The sequence below is a fragment of the Megascapheus bottae genome, chromosome 16 (genome assembly GCF_031878675.1).
Source record: "Megascapheus bottae isolate mThoBot1 chromosome 16, mThoBot2.hap1, whole genome shotgun sequence".
In the NCBI taxonomy this organism is placed as follows: Eukaryota; Metazoa; Chordata; class Mammalia; order Rodentia; family Geomyidae; genus Megascapheus; species Megascapheus bottae.
In genome coordinates this window covers 14,164,803-14,170,226 of record NC_143524.1, presented here as the reverse complement: position 1 = coordinate 14,170,226, position 5,424 = coordinate 14,164,803, and the positions used below count along the sequence as shown (strand labels likewise).

Below are 5,424 nucleotides of genomic sequence, written 5' to 3'. Positions count from 1 at the left end.
GCGCGTAACCAATGGCGCGCCGTCCCCTCCCACGCGCCGGGCTGCCGCGCCCCCGAGGTGGCCGCGGTGATCCCGCCGAGAGGGGCCGCCCAGGTCCTCCCCGAGCCCTCCCGCGGGCGGCGCCCCCGCGCCCCAGAGGAACCCCGCTCGGGGTCCGCCGGCGCAGCCCGCGCGGCCCGGCAGCACTTAGTTGGCAAGTTGTGAAGACAGCGCCCCTTTCCCGAGACTGGCGGCGCCCCAGTGGGTTAGCTAACCGTGGGGTCTCCAATATCTTTATCGTGAGTCTCCAGACTTAAGGCGAAGCCTACAATGGAAGGGCGGGGTGGGGTGGGGGGCTTGGGCTGGTAGCCGTACCCCAGGGTGAAAGAACACGGTTGTGACAATGTCCACCGGTCGGCCGAGTGCCTGGCGGTTCCCCGGCGCCATGTGTTCAAAGTTGCAAGGAAGAAACCGTTTGACAACTCCTTTGATTCCATTTCGTCTTCAGGCTACTCTCCAGAATCGCCCCCCCTCCTTCACCCCCCCCCAGCACCACCCGTCCCCCACCCTCACAATCTACCTGAGCGAAATGCTTTAAGGCTGTCTTCCAGTGGGATCTGGGGCTGCAGAGTTGATAATAGCAGGTACTAGTGTGAGGGGGGCAGGAGGGGGAGGAGGTTTGGACGCCTGTCAGTGGGAAAGGACCAGGCTTCTACAAATACCCCCTCTCTCCCGCCCCCTGATTCAGAGCTGGTGTCTCCCCACCTTACTCTCTCCCCTGCTGCTTAGAAAACTGCCTAGATCTTTTTAATCTGGTCTGTTGGTGGCCACTGTGGGCCTGGAAGGGGATGGGGCAGAGGGAAAAAGCAAGGCTGATGACACGCTCCATTTCACAAAGTAAGGAAGTAGGGCAGTGGAGGGAGAGCAGCTGCCCCTGCCTCTAGCTTCCTAAGTATTTATACTCAGGTGTGAGATTCCAGCCCTGGAATCCTGAGATCCTTACGGGTTAATCAGACAGACTCTGGAAATTGGAACTGGACTAGCTGGGTTCAGATCCTGACCTGAACTTTTAGTAAAATAGAGGCCCTGGGCAAGGGAGTTACTTCACCTCTCTCCACTGTCTGCTTCCACACCCAGAGAAGGAGGGTGACCCATAGCAGGAAGCGCCAGCGGTAGTTGCAGGGATTTCTAGTTATAGCAGCAGGCAGCTCCTGCTTGTTGAGTGCTGGGTATGTGCCAGGAGAGCTGGTGTGCCAAGTGCTCGTCATTGCCCTGCACAGCGCCGGAGCTGGGCAGGAGGGGCTATGTCCTTTGTAAGGAAGTAAACACAGCACTACCTGGCCATAGCAATAGCTCTGTGGCGGTTAGCCATCCCCATTACCAAGGCAACTAAACTTGGATCCCACAGTGCCAACAGCTCCACTCCCCGCTGAACACCTGGCTAGTGAATGCCAGCAATGAATGAATGAATCCATCAGTCACGGGGCTGAGGCTGGAGATCAGGACTGTTTTGAAGTGGGCTGGATGAAGAACATATTTAGAGCCACTTGGACTGGGGTTCTGCAGGGTCTTGGAAACAGCTCACTGCCAGCTCACGGAGCTGAGTGGATTGGGACGGCCAGTCTGTCTGTCTGTCTGTCTGTCTGTCTGGGGCAGTTCATTCATCTCCTCTCCTCTCTCCTGTTTCCCCTCCCCCCCTCCTCTCCCTTTTTCTCCTCTACCTCCTTCCTTTCCAGCATCAAGGCAGCTCTGGCTGCTGAAGGAGGAGCCAGAGTGTCATCCCTGACTGCCCCTATGACTTTGGGGCTGGCTCTCTGTGCACTCTACTTGAAGCAGGGTCTATAAGTGCAAGGCTACTGACATCAGAGGGAGGGGGACTTGGTAAGGATTGTTGCAAGACCCCCCCAACATGGAAGAGGCTGCCTTTCTGTATTGGCTGTTTGCAGGTCCATCCGTGGGTAGCCAGAATGCAGCCTCTCCTCCCCCCACCATACAGGTAGCAGTCCTTCCCAGCTGGGCCATACCTCTGTGCCAGGCAGGACTGGGTTCTAGAGTGGACAGGACACTGTTCTTGTCTTTGTAGGGATTCCCAACCCCCTGGGAAACAGATGCATATCCAGATAGTAAAATACAGCAAGGGAACCACACACAAAACAATGAAGAACCTCAAGAAATGAAGAGAACATAGAACCATGACACCCAGAGCTCAACTGAAGGCTGCCCAGGTACTGTCATGAAATTCTTTTTTTTTCTTTTTTTGAATTGCTTTAAGGGAAATGGAAAAACCAGGAACTAACCAACCATCCTCCTTCCCCACCCACTTTCCCTACAGGGCTCTCTAAGTGAATGTGTAATTCTTCCTCCTTATGCACTTTCTAAAGTTCCAGCCAATTCAAGAGCATCCCTGAGGCCTTCACTTTTCTTGGCTGTCTGTCTTTTCATTGGGCATAAACTCAACTCTCAGAGAAACAAGGATGGATTGTGGATCTGAAGCTTCGGAGAAGGAATCTCATAGTTGATGCTCTGCTCTCTGAGGAATTTTATGACCCTCACTGCACCTGGAAACTGGAAATACAGATCCATCTGCTTCCTGGAACTGGTGAGAGCCAAGCCAGGCAACATGATTTTAAAAAAAAGAAAAAAGGTTTGCCAACTGGAAACACAGATCCCTATTATTATCGTGATCATTGTGACTCTTAAGGTGCAGAAATGTTCTTGTGAAAGCCCCAGGAGTCAGCCTAGAGGGGGAAGGAAGCCAGGAGGTGGCCAGCAGGCCAGGGTCAACTCCCCCACCCCCACCCCAAGCCGCCCACGGAGCCCGGAGCAGCTGCCGATCCATCTGCCTCTCGGTGCCCTGGAGTGAGGGAGTGTGTATGTGCGTGGGCATCTGCGCCTGTGCAGGTGGGCGCTTAGAAGTAGGGAGGGGCACAGAGACTGCAGTGTCTGGGGCCAGACTCACTTGTGGATAGCGTTTTCTGGGTAGTGTGGGTAAATGAGTGGAGTTTGAAGATGCTCACAGAAACCAGCCTTAGCTTTGGAGTGGAGGAGACAGATGGGGTATGGGTGCTGGGGGCTAAGCCTGGGCACAGAAGTCTCAGCAGTGACACTTGATTGGTGGTGGGTGGGGGCGGTGGAGAAGAGGCTGTGGAGAAAGGGGTCCTTATGAGAGCCCTTGTGGTGGCTGAGCTCAGGAATATTGCAGCTGATGGGCCTGGACTCAGATCCTGATTGTGGGATCATGGGCCAGTGATTTCACTTACTGGACCCTTGGTTTCCTGGTCTGTAAAGTTGGGGCTGTAGAGAGTTGCACAGATAATCAGGTTACATTCTTTGTATGGAGCAGGACACAGAGACTGTGGGTGCTGAAGCCCAGGAGGGCAGCAGAGGCCCTGGGTATGCTGGCACTTTGTGGAGGGTAGCTCTGAGTCAAGGACTGTCATGCCAGCCAGAGGTTGCCACAAGGAGCACCATCTTGGCCTAGGTGAAGGGAATAGGGACAGGAGGAGTAAGCTGAGCTCCCATAACCCATCTGGCTCCCCTTGCTGGAGTTCCCTCCATTCTTCCATCTGCTCTTCCTGAACCTGTAAGATCTTTGCTTCCTTCACTGAGTAGCATTGGGGACCAGATGGCAGGGAGGATCAGGGGGACTTCAGCACATTGCCTGCCTCCCCACCCTCTCCTCCAGCTCCAGAGACTGATGAGGCTTCCTCCTCAAGCCAGGCCCACAGGGCCTCGTTTCTGCCAAACCATCCAGTTGGCTATGGCTGCTCTGGTACTCAGAAGTGTCATGCAATCCCTTACCTGTGGACAAAAGAACTGCTTTTCATGGGACCCAAATAATGAGGCTCCAATGTCCCAAAAGAAAGACCAGGCCAGCTTGGAGACTATCTAGACCGTGGCCAGTTCTTTCCTATTTTCCATGGGGGAGAGGGGAAGATTCAAGGTCAGACTGGCACATGGGAGTTAGAGCTCTGTGGATTGTGATTCAAGTCCCCAGCCTTCTGCTGACTAGCTCTGTGGCCTTCAGCAAATTACTTAGACTTTCTGAGCTCTAACTCATTCACCTGTCAAAACAGCAAGAGAAAGATTATGATGAGGCTCTGGGTATTTGGAGGATTAAGTGAGATGTAGGCATGCGTCCTCAGCTCACTGCCTGACTCATCGCTAATGGTCAATAAAGTGTTCATTGACTCAAAGATGAACACATCTATGGGGTTAAACATAGCTGTCTGCAGGAAAGCCCCTTTCCTTCAGAGAGGAAGGGAGATGTCCGGGCTACCTTCCATCCTAAGGCCAGAAGTCTGAAGGGCCCCTTATGGGAATAGCTGACACCTCCACCAATCAAATAAGAGCCTCAGGCAGCCTCCAGATTCTCTCAAAAGTGCTGAGAAAAAAAGTGCCAAGAAAAGAATTGCTGAGAGGAAGATGAAAGGTAATAGATTCTGAGTCCTTCCTCAGGCTCCCTCCTTGTGAAAGGCCACCACAGAATTCATGGTCTTGAACCCTGAGCAGCCAGCAAAGGGCTGTGGCCAGCCTTGTGTCACCTATGTCAAGCTGGGAAGGATGCTGGTCCACCTGGTACCACACCCACAGGCTTTGCATTCTCTTAGAAATGTAGATTCCAGAGTCCTAAGAGCCAGGTTCCGATCTAGGCACAATACATGTCTTTGTCTTGATAAACCTCCTGAGGTTTAGTCCGTCTTACAGGTGAGGAAACTGAGGCCCACTGAGTTTCGGGGCTTGTCCAACCTAGGTTGTCATGATGGCAATTTGGCAGGCCCGTTGAGAGCATTAGATGGCTGGGCACCACTGGGCACTAGGAGAGAGGTTGCTGGTCCTTCCTTCTCCGGGTTTGGCACAAGAAACCCCCTGTGGTCCCACAGAATATGCGCCAAGCAGACTTGTTTAAGGCTTTAGAGTATTACGGTTCTCAAAGAATATTGGGGTAAGGGGTACATGTGAGAAATGCAAAGTTGCAGTCCTCCCCCTCCCCACCTGCCACACACTCGCAGATAGCTGACTGCAGAGTCCAAGTTCTGAGGTGAGAGCCTTCCCACAAGCCCCATGACACTTGACCGGGAGAGCCTTTGAGAGGATGCACAGCCTTACTCCTCTGTGTTACTTATTGACAGTACTGGAGCTTGAACTTGGGGCCTCACATTCTCACCTAGCTTCTCTATTTACTCATCAAGACCGGTGTTCCACCACTTGAGCCACAGCACTTCTGGCTTTTTATGTGTGTGTTTGTTTAATTGGAGATAAAAAAAAAATCTCTGGGATTGGTTTGCTTGAGCTAGCCTTGGATCTTGGTTCACAGAGCTCCGCTTTCCGAGTAGGTAGCTAAGGATTACAGGCTGCCTGCCAGCTACCCCTTTTTTAAAAACTGGCATTTGCAGGAGGGCTGGGGCTGGGATGCAGTGGTAGATGGCTGGTCAAGGCCTTGGG

General features: G+C 53.2%; 1 long non-coding RNA gene across 1 annotated transcript; it reads left to right on the top strand.

Moving 5' to 3' along the window:
- The first annotated feature begins 194 nt into the window (after positions 1 to 194).
- On the top strand, positions 195 to 3,030 carry LOC150052924 (uncharacterized). Its single transcript, XR_016538134.1, has 3 exons — positions 195 to 278; positions 2,063 to 2,204; positions 2,312 to 3,030. It is a non-coding gene; the product is annotated as an uncharacterized LOC150052924 (long non-coding RNA).
- The last annotated feature ends 2,394 nt before the right edge of the window (positions 3,031 to 5,424 follow it).